The 16173-nt window shown below is 52.6% G+C and overlaps 1 long non-coding RNA gene across 1 annotated transcript; it reads left to right on the plus strand.

Annotated features, from left to right (window-relative positions):
• LOC142829708 (uncharacterized) lies at positions 1 to 7828 on the plus strand. The gene is made up of 3 exons (XR_012904451.1): positions 1 to 1268; positions 4112 to 4222; positions 7630 to 7828. It is a non-coding gene; the product is annotated as an uncharacterized LOC142829708 (long non-coding RNA).
• The last annotated feature ends 8345 nt before the right edge of the window (positions 7829 to 16173 follow it).

Raw genomic sequence — 16173 nt, forward strand, 5'->3', positions numbered from 1 at the left:
GAGCGTGGGGCTTCGCAAGGCAGGCTTGCTGAAGAGGCCCATTTCAGAGCAGGAACAGTGAGTCGGCCAGAGGAGGGTGGGCGGGGAAAGGGAACGGGGACGCGCTCGGCGCCTTCCGCAGCTCTGCCATGCAGTTGCTCTCTGCCTCCGTCCCCATCTGTCCCGTGAGAACCCCCCTCCCTTGGCCAGCGTAGGCGGCAAGGACCTGGGGGCACCGGCTGGCTGTCACGCTGTAGCGCTGCATCACCCTGCGCTCAGTTGTGCCCTACGGATCTGGCTGCCCTAGAGGGGCCCGAGCAGAGACGCCGGTTCAGCCCTGCCTGGGAAAGCGGCCCTTCTGCTGGCTTACGCTAGCCCTCGCCCTCCCCCCTTTTCGCTGCCACACTGCTGCCTCTCCCCAAGCCCTGCTCAGACTCTCCTTCCTTCCCGCTCGCAAGTCTGAGCCAGCCGCGGAGGGTGCAGAGACGCCGTCACTCATCACCAAAGCCAGCAGCCGCCCACACCTGGCTGGTAGCTCACACTATTCTCACACATTCATCCCCTGCCTTGCTGGGAGATCAGAACGGGCCGTACTGGGTCAGAGCAAAGGCCCATCTAGACAGGGGCCAATGCCAGGTGCCCCAGAGGGAATGGACAGGCCAGGGATCCTCAAGTTGCCTATTCCCAGCTTCTGACAGAGGCCAGGGACAACATTCCTAGCATTCTGGCTAATAGCCATTGATGGACCTAACCCCCATGAATGGATCTAGCTCTTTTTTGAACCCTGTTCAAGTTCTGGTCTTCACAACATCCTCTGGCAAGGAGTTCCACAGGTTGACGGTGCGTTATGTGAAGCAACGAAAGAGATGAAGGATGTCTGGGCACAGTCACACACGCACCGTCTCTTGGCTCCACCTACACTGCCCTCCCAGTAGCTCCCTGGAAGGGTTTGACTCAGCAACCGCGCAGAGATGGGACTCAGCTTTGTCCCCACCCACTCCTGGCCCTCACCTTGCCACTCAGACAGAGCACACAACCCTCCACTTGGGCAGCTATCTTGTAGCACTGAGCTTTGCCTCTGTCTCCCAGGCCATGATCTCGCATCACAATGCAACACCTCTGGGCCTTTGCACAGCCCTGCCTTAGCCCAGAGAGGGGCGCCCAAACTGGGGGAAAGGCTCTCTGGAGAAGAGGGGCTTGGAACTGGTATCGCACCCATCCTCGACCCTGGAGGAGGAGAACTGTCCACTGGGCTCCTGCACCAGAGAAATGCCTCCTAGCCCCAGAGGGTGAGACTCTATGTAGGCAGGGCAAGTTAAGCCAAAGGATGCTAGCCCCCACCCCCTCCCTGTTACACAGGAGCCAATGCTTAGGGGCCCTGCCCCACAACTGAAGCACCCTTACTGGCTTGGCCACAAACGTCCCATGCAACTGAGGTGCCGGTGTTGACACGCATATCAACCTAACAGTCCAGAGGATTTAGGCTCCCAAGTCCCTAAATCTCTTTGTACAAAAGGAGGGTCCTTAATCGGGGAGCTGGTGTAGCGCTGAATGCAGCAACAGCAAAATCCCTTTATAAAGCGAGGCCTCAAGCTCACCATCAGGCCCCAGGATGGCCCGGCCTTGGTACATGTCGGCGCCAGGCAGCGAAATGCATTAAAGCGCGCGAGATGCTCAGCTAGTCCGGGTGGGGTGGGGCGAGGAGCAGATGAAGAGCTAAGCCACGGCCAAGCAGGGCCTCAGCTAGACCATTTCCTAGGCTGCCTAGCAACCTGCTGTGCTTCCCAGCCCCAGCCCCTGCTGCAAGCTCCCCCCTTGAACCTTGTCTCTACCCCAGTGGATTGCTGTGAGGAGCTACTGCCGCACGGCCACGGGCTAAGTATCGATGAGAGAAGGCTGAGCCAATGGGCAAGGCCTGTGTGTGTGTGAGGGGGAGGGGGGTGCACGGAAACGATGCTATAGCTCCAGCTCCTGCCATGACAGCTCCGTGCCTCAGTTTCCCCTGCCTGTGAAAAGACAGGACAGCACCTGCCCCTCTTTGCAAGGCGTTGGGGCCTCTGCCAGTGAAAAGCTCCACACACATGCCAAATGCAATTATGAGTATCTGTCACGTGCCAGCCCATGCTCTCCTGCTTCCTGGCTGTCTGGCATGCATGCCCGTCTCTACCCGTTTACGGTGTGGGGGGCCTGAATCCAGCAAGGGATTCTGTGCTCCAAAGTCTCCACCGGCCAGGATGCTGGTGCTCGGCTCCATCCACGCAGAGGTAAATAAACTAAACACACACGCACGCCAAGGTTGTGGTTCCCAACCAGGGTTACACACACACCTGGGGGTTCACAAAGGCCTTCCGGGGGGTACTCAATTCATGTTGTTCAGGGTTTCTCCACATGGTGGGTTGCAGCCCACAGGGGGTGTCATGTTGCAGATTTCTGGGGTTTGAAAGTGCATGGCTTGTACTAGGACTGAGGGCAATGGTTCGGGGTACCATGCCCTAGGGGACCCCCACAAAACTAAGCTACAGGCTTCATCCCTTCTGCCCTGGGCTTGTGCATCACCTGCACGTCAGCCAAGGCTCAGAAATGAAAACTGGCTCAAGTACCACCCTGAAATGACAGTAGAATATTTCTATTCCAAAGCAATCGACTTCCTAATTCTATAGTCACCATGAGAACATCAGCAGTTTTAAAATACAGGTTGAACCACTCTAGTCCGGCACCCTCAGGACCTGACCAGAGCTGAACTGGAGAATTTGCCAGACTATGGGAGGTCAAGATTGTCTAGCAGCATTACTAACCCTTCCACGGCTTACTGGGCTCTTAGACAATATTTAGGGGTAAATTAGCACTAAATCACAGCACGGATCTTTGAGAGTCAGGATTGGCGGCTGTAAACAAACTTGATGGGCCTGCTGGAAACTTGGCCACAGCCATCACATGTGGACATCTAGCAAGCTCACATCATGCCAGACCACAGAGGTTGCTGGACCAGAGCGTGCCAGATTAAAGGGGCTGTGTCTACACTGGCAAGTTTTTCCGGAAAATCATCTGATTTTCCGGAAAAACTTGCCAGCTGTCTACACTGGCCGCTTGAATTTCCGGAAAAGCACTGACGATCTCATGTAAAATCATCAGTTGCTTTTCCGGAAAAACTATGCTGCTCCCGTTTGGGCAAAAGTCTTTTTCCGAAAGACTTTTGCCCGAAAGGGCCAGTGTAGACAGCATAGTTCTGTTTTCCGCAAAAAAGCCCCGATCGCGAAAATGGCGATCGGGGCTTTTTTGCGGAAAAGCGCGTCTAGATCGGCCACGGACGCTTTTCCACAAAAAGTGCTTTTGCGGAAAAGCGTCCTGCCAATCTAGACGCGCTTTTCTGAAAATGCTTTTAACGGAAAACTTTTCCGTTAAAAGCATTTCCGGAAAATCATGCCTGTGTAGACGTAGCCAAGAGGTTCAACCTGGATTTGCTGGCCATGTGTGTGTGTTGAGGTCAGACTTTGTAGGCAAGTCGTTCTGAAGTGAGGTGACATCGGGCGGGTGGGGTGGGTGCAAGACAACGCCGACACCTCTGAGCGCTCCAGGCAGCTGAAAAGGCTGTGAGCGGCTGTACCAAGGCCCTGCCAGCGCGTGAAAGAGCTGTCAATGCCAAAACCAGAGCCAAAGCTTGGTGCTTCATGAAGATGGCAGCCAGGCTGACTCGAGCATGAGCTGCAAGTCCTCCTCCAGGACCCTGCGCCATCTGCTCAGTGAGTCATGCCAAGTGGTTTTGGGCCCTGACATCTGCACAGCACAGATTTGTTTTTAGGGGACTGCAGGCTGGTTCCCTGCCCAGCCCATGTACCTGTGACAAATTCTTGGCTGGGTGGAGGTGGCACTGAATGACTCACTCAGTGGAGCTGTGACAACCCCCCCTCCCCCAGTGCCTATTGTGGGGTGGCACCTCTGGGTGATATTGGGTGACCTACAAACGCAAAAGGAGCCATTGTCCCAAAACACGAGCCGTGCTGACCGGGACATGCCCAGCTGCTGTGTGGCAGGTTTTCATAGCAGAACGAGTGGAGCGTGACGTGTGATCGTACCTGCACTAAAACCTTCGCCAAGCACAAACCCGCCGGCCAATGTGAAATTCTCGCCCTAGGGTGAGGATGACTCCCAGGACCAGTACCCATCTCCAGCGCTGCTCTCAGCTCCTACAGAAAGGCAGGCAGGCTAAGCCTGAGTTCTAGCACCTGCTGCTTGGGAAAGGCAGGTCAGTTGCCAGTCCTATCCCAGTTTTGCTTTGTTCACTGCTCCCCTCTGCTGCTCGCCTGGGGCAGCACTCCTCCGGCAGGGCGGCGGGATGGTAACAGCCACATCTACAAGGCTGAACCAAGCAAGCCCCGGTCAATCAGGAGTGATCTCAATGAAACCCTGCTGGGAGAGAAGCAAAGACCTAGGAGTTGTCAGACATCCTCCCCTCCCACGCCACATTCCCTGCAGAAACGCCCCCTCCTTGGCAATTGGTTTTCGTGCTGCTTTTGGTAGCAGAGGACATGAGACCGGGTTTATCTGTATTATTGGTCCCATTGCCTCTGTCCCAGCTTTTTCTAGCTACGTGAGCCCCGGCGCTAGGCAATTTTTGTGGGTCCCGCAGGGGCTGGGCCCACGGCAGGCTCCAGCAGAGGGTGACCCTGCAACGTGAAATTAACATGCAGCGGAGAATCATTGGCTTAAATCAGCAACTCAGCAGCCCCCTTGGCGAGTGGCTTTGACCCCAGCGGATTGGCGCAGCCGCTACGTCTCAGCCTTTAGCAGCAATTAGTAAAGGTCATCATCAGAGTCTAATGAAAGGGGAGGGGCCCTGAAATGACACAGGAAGCAACTGAGCCGCCCCAAAATGTTGCATTTTGCTTGTCACATCTGGGTATGAGAGGGCGTATGCAGGACAGTTATGGGTGTGTGTGTGTGTGTGTGTGTGTGTGTGTGTGTGTGTGTGCATGGCTGGGGGGGGAGCGGGCGGAGTTATCAAACCCTGGGTTGTTGGGAAAAGGAACAGGGAGGAGGAAGGAGTCATTGAAAGGCAGGGGATGGACTGAAGCAGGAATCGACAATGGAGAGAGGTAGGGGAAAGGTGGGCTGGCGGTGGAGGGGAGGGGCAGCTGTTGCAGGAGGCTGTTGGGCTGTCTGCATGGGAGGGAGTGTTACCCTGTGGGAAGGGAGTGAAGTCTTGGCGTGGGCCCTGTGACACCCACAGCCTGGAGGAAGTGATCAGCACCAATGCTCCCTCTAATAGTTTCCATCCATGTGCGGAATACATTTTATTTGCTCAAGGCACATGGGAATGTGCACCACCCATAGAAACAACAAAACAAAACAGCCAGCTGGGGGCGCTCTGCTGATCAGCAGGACTGCTTAGGAATCAGCTGCACAAGCGCCTGGCTTACAGGGAGCTCAGCTCAGCACCGGGTCAGACTGGGAGCTGGCAGCGAGTCCCTCCTGCAAGAGGGGAGCCTTGCTAGGGCCTGAAGGGGGGGGAGGGGCAGATGCTCCAAGGGATTTAGGCACCTGCATGAGCAGCTAGGTGCCTTCCACCATGTAGGCATCACTGGCATGTTCAAAGCAGCAGCTCAGGCACTAACTAACCTTGTAGGTGCCTAACTCCCCAAGGGGCCTACGTTTCAAAGGCCGCTGCGGCCCCACAGGGAACGAGCTAAAGCCAATCCCTTGAGGCCGCACCCTGGGTTTTTAAAACCTGTGTGTGTGTAGGGGGGAAATGCCAGAGCAGTCTGACCCCACAGGGCTGTGCTCGATAGCGGGTCAACCCTGCAGCAGGAGAGCCCCAAGAGGTGTGGGGCCAGCAGAGCACCTGTATAAGCAACAGCCAGGGGCTCCGGACAACAGAGGCCATGCATGAGAGTGGTAGAGACTCTAAGGAGGAGGGTATGTGCACGGACAGCACCTAGCCCAGGACCCTCTCGCTGCCACGGCGGGGCCAGCAACAATTCTCTTTGTCTGCCCCACGCTGCAGAACTCCCGGGGGGCGGCGTGTGGGTGCAGGGCACCCTCGCTCCATGGAATTCCACAGGCCACTCCAGTGCACGCGTTGCCCCGTGGGGGTATCTGGTTCTTGGCACGCGGCCGGAGTGGGACTAAGACGAACACAGCACGGTGCAGCCCTTGGCGGGGTCTCTGCCACGTCAAGCGCCCACGTGGTAAGAGGTTGAGAACACCTGACTTCCAAGCACAGGTTAAGACAACAAGGCAGGTTTAGCGTAGGGATGGTAGTGAGGGCTCTCTCCCCGCACTCTTGCTGCCGCTGTATGAGAGGCAGCAAGGGGGGGGAGGGGAGGAAACAGGAGCTGCTGCTGGGGGAAGCCGGCTTAAAAGCCGGTTGTCCCCCCCCCCCCCACTGTCTCCATGGTGGCACCTGCCCTCTCCCACTGACTCTATCAGGTAGGGGAAAATAGAGGAGGCTGCAGCCAGCCCTGAACAAGGCCTGCTGGACTCAGCATGAACCAGGACCGAGCGAACCTGGCTTGCACTGATCCGGGATGCTGTGCCTCTGCCTTTTAAACATAGGGGTGGCCCCCAGTGCTGGTGCGAGCTGGGACTGCTCAGTCCCAGCTGCAGCCAGCTCCGGGAGCTCCCCCCACCACTGCGGCTCTCCAGTCATTGTCGGTACAAATTGCACCGACCACACGATTAGCCAGCTAATGGCAATTTAACACCCTTCGTTTCGGGGTGAGACAACAAGACTCGGGGGAGCATCCAGCTACCTTCAGCGACGTGAAGGACCGGGGGCTCCCTCCGTGCTCCACAGCCACCGAAGGCGGGGCGAGATGCAAGCCGGTTAAGCTGCAGCAAGGGCAACTTAAGTGAGAGTGTAGGGACGATAGGGGCTGAGCTCTGGCTTAGGCTTCCAGGCAGGTTGAGGAATCCCCGTCTTCGGAGGTTTGTAGGAACAGGTTGGGCATCCCTGTGAGGATGGGCCGGGGTCACTGAGTCCTGCCTCAGCACAGGGGCTGGACTTGATGACCTGACGAGGTCCCTTCCACAATACTGAATCTGCCCCGTTCCCTGCTTCTTGGGGACAGACTGGGGCAGTGCGGTAAAGCCAGTAGAGTTACGGCAATTTGCACCAACTGTGGTCCTGTCGCTTGCGGTGCAAATTACCAACAGCTGTTCGAAGACCCTCTGGTACCATGGGGCACCATCCTGGCATCGCCCCCAGCGACCCACGTGCCCCTCCCCTCCCCTCTTGGCAACCTGCCTCTACTCACGCTCCTTCCGTGCACTTCTGGGATGACCCTAAGATGCAGGATCAGCACGGCCCTCATCCCTGGAGGTGCTGCAGCTGTGAACAGGCCAGCCCTGCTGAGACGGCTCACAGCATCCCATGCTTTCGCAACAGAGGAAAGATTTTCTTGCGCGTCAGGTTCTCATCCTCAGGCCCATCACCGTGGCCTCTGATCTCATGGCAAGTCTGGGTCTGGGCTGCACTGGTGAATGTCGGCACCACTGACATTGTCAAAGCAGCAGCTCAGGCACCAACTTACTTGGCAGGTGCCTAACTCCCCTGGGTGCCTAACTCCCCTGGGTGTGATGGAAGAGCCACGCCAACCAAGGCTGGGAAGCCAAGGAGGGAAGGTGTTTGACTTGCAGGACTTGCCGTTTCAGGATGCTAAAGACAACAGCCAGCGTCTGTCTAGCGGCCGCCAGGGACCTACTCGCTGCTCAGTTGATCGCAGGTTAGGGCTTATTTTGTGCAATTTTCCTGCAATGACACAAAGGCGCCTTCTCCACTTCAATGGCAGTGAGACGCACTGGCAAGCGGGGGACCTTGCAGCAGAGGGGAGCGTGTGCTAGGGTTTAAGAAGCAGGCAAGGTCACCGCGACCCACACTTATTCCCCCCCCCCTCCTGCCCCATTACCAGCGCCTGCCCCGACAACAAGAAGTGGCACCGGCAGCTCCATTCCCAGAGGCTGACACTGACATTTGCGTGGCTCAAGAAAATCCAATCAAGCCCAATGGCTCTCAGCGCCCTGGTTCACAGGTGGGGGACACCCAGATCCAGGCCTGACTCTTCAGAGGGGCCCCTCACCCATCAGCTCTGTTCACTCTCCACGGAGCAAGTGAACATCTCCCTGGCGCTGGCTGCTGGGAATCAGACCCTCGGCATTTAGACCCCCTGGGAACTGAGGTTTTCAAACTGAGGTTTTCCAGGCCAGCGGTTTTCAAACTTGTTTGCTCATGACCCCGTTGAAGAAAATCGTTGATGCCGCGACCCAATGTAATTTGACGAGAGTGCGGGCTCCAGGCTGGGGCTGAGGATGAGTTTTGGGTATAGAAGGGGGCTCTGGCTTTGGAGGTGGGTGAGGTCTGGGGCAGGAGGGGCTCACCTGTCAGCACTGCAGTAGAGGGGCTAAGGCAGCTTCCTGCCTCTCCTGGCACCACAGACCATGATACCCACTGCAGGTTCCCAGCCAGTGAGAGTGCAGAGCTAGTGCTTGGGGTAGGGGCAGCGCAGAGCCTTGTGTGCTCCCTCCCACCTAGAAACTGGGCCTGTTGCCGGCTGCTTCTGGGGTGCAGCACAGTCTGTGTTGCCAGGACAGGCAGGGAGCTGCCTCAGCCCCCCCACTGGTCACCTGATCCCCCAGAGGCAACGAGCTCCGGTGCCCGATGTTGCACGGCCCAGTATTGGGTCAGGCCTTGTCGATTGAGCGCCACTGGGGCCAAGACATTCCCCGGCAGCAGGTGCTGGATGCTTTGTGGCCTCAGGTGACTTGCACCAGGCAACACCAAGAGTGCTCAGCAGTGGGAACCAGTGGCGGCCTGCCCGTAGAGGAGAACTACGCGGTAGCCTTGGGTACCAAAGTTAAACGGCGATGAGGGGTTTGGAGGTGGGGGCGCCAATTGCGCGCCCATCGCACGTTTCGCCTGGGGCGCCAGTTGTCAGCAGCTCGTCTAGGGCCGGTCCTGGTGGGAACGAGGCCCCAGAAGTCCTGTCGCTAAAGTCCCTTGCTCTCAGTGGTGAACTGAACCCCCTAACTTGTACGTGGGGAATTTAGAAAGCAGCATCCTAGGTCCTGGGCTTTGAGGTGTTAGTAGCATTGCAAAACACTTAGCCCATAGACACTCTTAGGCACCTAGCTAGGTACTATCAGTGCCTGGTAGCTACATGTCCCCCCAGTGGTGCTGGAACTATTTTGGGGTGGGGTGCTGAGCCACACCCCTTCTTTAGCGATTGGGTTGCCAACTCTCCTGGACCACATGGACCAGACACCATTGCTGCAAATGGCACCCAGTCTGTCTAGTCAAGGAGAGGTGGCAACATTCACTGACAGGCCAGAGCCACATCTGGGGGCAGCTGCAGAGCCCCGAGCAACAGACAGTGGAGCACTGGAGGGACTGGCAGGGCCCTGTGGCAGAGAGGGTGGGGTCCCAGGGGGGCCACCCGGAGCCTGGGACCCGGGACGGGAGAAGCTTGCGGCAGGGCTGGTTTCCATGTGTGGGGAAGCCGGATGCAAACCTGGGGGTGCTGCAGTACTTCCCACACCTACGTGCCCCCGCACTTTGTCCCTGTCACAGTTGATTCAGCAACTGACCCGACTCTTAAGAGTCTGAGGCACGAGCAAAATGCATGAAATGGGGAAGGCAAACTTATTTCAGAAGAAACGCAAATGTCATCGCTAAATTGGGCAACCATGTTACACACTCACGCCTGTCCTCTTCATTACTGTATCTTAAAATTACATTAGCCGGCATGCTCTGCATTCAAATGGCTCTGTGTCTGGAATGCCAACGGGGGAATATAAGATTAAAATGTAATCACGCTCTTAAAAGTCACCGGAGGTTAATCAAATGTTTTCCAAGTTGCAGAGGATTCACGGCTGCGGCGCGGAATCACTTAATAGAATCAAGCGGAGGATCAGTCAGGGAGCTATGGAGGTGGGGGAGAGGAAGAGGGAGGGAAAAGAAATTAGGGAAAAAAAAAAGCATAAGCCACAAAATCATAGAATCATAGAACTGGAAGAGACCTCAGAAGGTCATCAAGTCCAAAAGGCGCATGTAGATGGAAAACACCAGGTCAGCCGAAAAACATCAGGGGAAAGTTTCTTTGTTCTGTGTCTTGCCTCTGTAAGGAAAAGCACTATGTGCGGGATATATTCAGGCTAAAGAGTCTGTGGTCACTGCATATTATAGAGATAAATAACTTGGTCCAAGTAGGGGTTCATATTTTGGCTCTTGCTTTCCCCTTCAGGAGAGCTGGGGAGGTTGGCAGGTCCCAACAACTTGCATCTAAGGATTTCAAAAGAGTTGGCTGAGTAGCTTGCTGGATTATGAATGGTCATTTTCAGTGTGGAGCGCTGTGGCAGTTCCAGAGGACTAGATGGAGGCTATCACTGTGTCAGTCTTTAAGTTCAACGGGATGACTTGAATAAAAGTGTGTTGGTCTGACAGGTATCCCATGGATATAATGGAGCAGTTGATAGAGGACTTGATTAATAAAGAACAAAAGGAGGGTACTATGACCAGTGACAGTCAACATGGGTTGATGGAAGGTAGATCCTGTAAAACTAACTTGGTATCTTTTACACTGAAATTACAAGTCTGGTTGGAAAAGGGAATAATGTTGTTGTAACAGACTTCTGTAAGGTGTTGGGCTCGATAGCACATCACATTTTGATGACAGAAAACTAGAAACTGAAACTAATAGGGCACGTCAGCTGGATTAAAAGTTGGCTCCCGGGTAGGGCTTAACAGGGAGAGCTCTCGTCAAATGGGCGTGTTTCTAAAAGGGGTCTGCCTGACTGGTTCTTGGCCCTATGCTATCTAACATGTTTCTTAATGACCTGGAGAAAAACATAAAAAGCATCACCAATAAAGTTTGCAGATGGCGCAAGAATTGGGGGAGGGGTAAATAATGAAGAGTACGCCACTTTGGAAGGAACAATCAACTTCACACATACAGAATGGGAAGCGACTGTTTAGGAAGGAGTATGGCAGAAAGGGATCTAGGGGTCATAGTGGACCACAAGCTCAATTAAATTGACAATATGACACTGTTGTAAAAAAAATGCAAACATGATTCTGGGAGGCATTAACAAGAGTGTTGTGATCAAGACACGAGAAGTCATTCTTCCGCTCTACTCTGCGCTGATTAGGCCACAGTTGGAGTATTGTGTCCAGTTCTGGGCACCACATTTTAAGAAAGATGTTGAAAGATTGGAGAAGGTCCAGAGAAGAGCAACAAAAGTGATGAAAGGTCTAGAAAACATAAGTTATGAGGGAAGACTGAAAGAATTGGGCTTGTTTAGTTTAGAGAAGAGAAGACAGAGGGTACATGATAGCAGTTTTCAAATATCTAAAAGGATGTTTACGAGGAGGAGGGAGAAAAATTGCTCTCCTTGGCCTCTGAGGATAGAACAAGAAGCAACGGGCTTAAATTGCAGCAAGGGAGGTTTAGGTTGGACATAAGAAAAACTTCCTAATGGTCAGGGTGGTTAAGCACTGGAATAAGTTACCTAGGGAGGTTGTGGAATCTCTATCACTGGAGATATTAAAGAGCAGGTTGGACAGACACCTGTCAGGGATGGTCTAGACGGTGCTTGGTCCTTCCATGAAGGCAGGGGACTGGACTTGATGACCTCTTGCAGTCCCTTCCAGTTCTAGTGTTCTAGGATTCTAAGAGGACAGGGAAGCCTTATGAAACCATCTAAATTGCTTGATAAGCTGGGTGCAGGTAAACAATGTGTGTTGTCATATGGCTAAATGTAAAGGTACAAATCTAGAAACAAAGAATGGAGGCCATACTTACAGGATGGAAAACTCCAGCATGGGACGCCATGACTCTGAAAAAGATTGGGGGAGGGTGGTGGCTAATCGGCTGACCATGAGCTCCTAGTGTGATGCCATGAGATTAAAAGGGCTTATGTGATCCTTGGGTGTATAAATAGGAGAATTTCAAGCAGGAACAGAGCGGTTATTTTGCCTCTACATTTGGCAGTGGTGTGACCACTGCTCTGGTGTTCACAATTCAAAGATGTTGATACACTAGAGAGGGGTCAGGGAAGAATGACGAGAATGATTAACGGGTTAGAAAACCTGCCTTAGAGTGACAGACACAAGCTTCACAGAGAAGGTTCAAGGGTGACGTGATTGCAGTCCATAAGTACCAGCATGGGGAATAAATCTTTAATAACCGGCTCTCCAATCCTGCATGATCCAATGGCTGAAAGTTGATGCTAGACAAATTCAGCCTGGAAATGAGGCATATAGTGAAAGCAATTCACCATTGGAACAATTTACCAAGGGTTGGGGTGGGTCTTCCATCACGGGCAATTTTTAAATCAATTAAAAAACAGTTATTTATTTGTTCCCATAATAGAAGAACTAGGGGCCATCAAATGAAATTAATGGGCTGCAGGTTTAAAACAAATAAAAGGAAGATCTTCTTCACACAGCACATAGTCAATCTGTGGAACTCCTTGCCTGAGGAGGCTGTGAAGGCGAGGGCTATAACAGAGTTTAAAAGAGAACTAGATAAATCCATGGAGGTTACGTTCACTAATGGCTATTAGCCAGGATGGGTACAGAATGGTGTCCCTAGCTTCTGTTTGTCAGAGGGTGGAGATGGATGGAGACGGGATGTTTCTCTAAAAGCTCTGCTCTAGGAATTATTTGAGGGGTGGGGGGTGGGGGGAGAGTTCTCCAGCCTGTGTTATACAGGTTAGACCAGATGATCAGTGGGGGACCTTCTGGACGTGGCATCTATGAATCTTTAAAAGACACAAAACCACATTTGCCAATGATCCTCTTACAGCCCAAGTCCCCATTTTACAATACTCCATCTCCTTGGAACCACAGATTTGAACTAGGGATGTTAAATTTCGAATAATCAACTAATTGAGTAGTCAATGAAATTTCCATCGACTATTTGATTCGTGGATAAGGGGGGGGTGCTCGCTTAGGGGTCGGGAACAATGGGCAGCTCTTGTGCATTTCAAAGGGAGAGGCACAGCACCAGGGATGCCTCTGCCTCTCCTACCCCTCCACAGAGATGGTGCTGGGGGGAACCAGCTTTTAAGCCAGCTGCCCCCAGCACTGGCTCCTGCTCCTCCCCACTTGCTGCCTCTCTCTGGTAGAGGCAGCAAGGGGGTAGCGGTGAAGAGACTAGAGGAGTGACTATTTGATGATCCAATAAGCTGATGCTTATTGTATAGTCCACGAGTTCCTTACATCCCTAGTTTGAACCCATCGGTCAGCTGAGCACTTCACTCCGGAGCAGAAGAGAGCCTGAGTCACTGGAGGGTCATGGTGGGAGGTGGAACACAGCGGTGTGCCTGGCTGATGAGCCCTGTTACGTGTATTTATACCCACTGGAAGTTTGCTGCCCTCTGGGTAGGGTGGACTTGCTGAACCGGATGTTTATGGCAGCTAGAGGATCGAGACTTCCACACGGGATGGAGTCTTTGGGAAGGACAAAAGGGACTGCGCTACAGGGGAGATATTTTCTTCTGCATCAGTGACTATCTACTGGGCCATTCCCCAGGAGCTGGAAGAGGCAGGGGTCGTGTAAAAGGCAGCACCGTCCACTAGCCAAAACACAGGAGGCCAGGGGACTCTACCGAGGGGCCTACAGGGTTAGGTGGCAGCTGAGCCGAGGTTTGGAGCATCTACATTTTAGATTTAGGTGCTTAACTTGGCAATAAGGCACCTAAATCCCATTGTGAATTTAGTCTTAAGAGTAACATTTTCAGGACTCCCAACCTCTAAGTCTCCATCAGCGAGATCTGGACCCATAAGTCTCTTTTTAGCTCATTTGAACACTTTTGAAAAATCTACCTCCGGGGCCTCAAGCCAGGCTGGGTAAGGCCTTGACTATTTGAGAAGCCAGTAGATGCTCTTCTTTTTCGAACCCCAAATCTGATTCCTTGTCCTGGTGCCAAAAGCAACTAGTCTCAGCAGGCCGAACCCTGGAATGGGACAGGCCAAATGAATCCCGTCCTCCAGCCGGGACTGAAAAGCAGCCACATAGGTCAGCCACGGAGGCACCAACTCCCACTCCCACTCGCTCCGTGTGTTTGCGGGTCTCTCGGCCACCGAACATGCTGCATGACACACTTGTTTATGTTCTTTTCTGAGGCTACTCTGCCCCAGAGGGCCCTTTTGTTTTGACTAATAGCGTAACAACATGCAAGTCATTAGTTAAACGCAGGGCAGCATCTAATTGGCAGAGTTAATTTGCCACGGATGCTTTCCGTAAAGCCGTTCTTCGCTCCGCAGTGGGCCGTGAGCGGCTCCGAAAGAAAAACCCCAAAGACTTGTGACGAGCTGGGCATTCGTTAACTCTGGGAAGTGTCATTTATTTCTGTGCGCTGCAAACATTAACTAATCAGGAACCACATCACTCGTTATGTAGATGGGAAAGTGAAACACAGAAAAGCAAAGTAACTTCAGGCCAGGTGTACACTTGGATGTAAAGGCCCAAATAACCAGTTAACTAGTTAAATGTTAGGTCACATTAACATTTAACTGGTTAACCAACTAAACGGGATCCAGCTCCAGTCCCAAGAAGCTGCTGCCAGCTTGGTCCTGGCTGCTCCCAGATCCCTGCCCTGCTGTGGCACCCTCTGCATGTTGCAAGCTGTGGCCAGGGGACTGTTTCTGGGCACTGGTTACCTGTTCACATCCCTAGTGAACTACTGGAGAAAGTTGACCTAAGAGACGCAACTCCAGCTACGAGACTAGCATATCTGGAGGGTGGAGCCGTGTTAGTCTGTAACTAAAACACTTAATGGTTCTTACAGACTAACAAAAATATAAATTTAGTATCATGAATTTTCATGGGCAAAACCCACTTCCTCAGATGACACACTTAGCTGGAGTAAACGTACTTTAGGTCAAATTATTGCAATGTCCCCACTTTATAGAATTTCTTCGGTTGATTTCCTTTACTCCCCCGTGACCCAGCAGAGTACTAGGGTCAATAGCGGTGCCATCAATGGTTGATTTAGCCAGTCTAGTAAGGACCTACTAAATCAAACCCTGGGAGATCGATCTCCAGAGCATTGATCTCAAGGTAAAGTGAAGACAAGCCCTCAGCAGCTTAGGCTGGGTCCACCATTCTTTTGTGTTTATTTTGAACTTCAAATTAACAAACCAGGCTCCACAAAGGACTGTCATCATGGAACTCCTGAAAGCCAGTTAAGAGTTATTGAAGAGTCAAAAGGGGGAAACTGAGGCAGGGTGCCAGAGATCTACTTCTGGCCACAAGGGGTGGAATGACAAAATTGACCAGACTGTGCACTAAACTGTTCAAAACACAAAATACGTATGCTAAAATGACAGATTTTTTTAATATTCTCTTTGTGGTACAGAAAGGACAGTGATTTTTCTCATCTTGTTAACGGAGTAACTGCAAGTCTCAGCGCCTTCAGAACGTAACAAACCCCAGCCTGCCCTCAGTACACACTTCCTCGCAGGCTTCACCTGCGAACCCTTCCTGGAGGCTTGGGAGCCGAGGGAGGTCATGTTACACGTTACCTACGATGTGGAGCGAAAACAAGTGCCCCCCACTCTCCATGCCCAGATCTCACCTCCCCACCCTTTCACTCACCTCTCCTCACCCCGCTCCCGGGCAGACCCTCTGTCTCCAGCCCACTCCTGTCCGCTGGCCAGACACACTGCCTCCAGCAGTGTAATACCAACAAAATCCCTCCTTTTTAAGAGTCCCTTCAGAATGGAACAGGGGTGAGGGAGAAAGACACTTTCATGATTTAATGCCTTGGTAATATGTTTAGATACCGGTGGGTCAGTGATAAAAGAACTGCATCAGTTTAATAGATTTTAAGACCAGAAATAATCACAATGGTTCAAGAAAGATTAGAGCAACTTGGACGCTACAGCACTTAGAAGAGTAATAGGTAAAAACCTTTTTAAATTGAGGTGCAATTGATAAATTGTCCCATTAATACAGACAAGCAGAGACTGCTGATGAGACAGCTGCTTAACAGCCCTGGGACGAGTGAGATCCCTCGTAATAAACATAACTGGTGTGCTGTAACTACCAAGCAGGTTATGCTGCCAAACGGTCAGAGCCATTTTATTTGATGAGTGAACTAATGCACCTTAATTTGACTGAGTTTCACCAGTAGCTAGCAAGGGCTCGAGGTGGTTCATTCGGTCACTGTGAACTACGTCGGACCATCAGTTAACCC

The sequence above is a fragment of the Pelodiscus sinensis genome, chromosome 5, assembly GCF_049634645.1.
Source record: "Pelodiscus sinensis isolate JC-2024 chromosome 5, ASM4963464v1, whole genome shotgun sequence".
Classification (NCBI taxonomy): Eukaryota; Metazoa; Chordata; order Testudines; family Trionychidae; genus Pelodiscus; species Pelodiscus sinensis.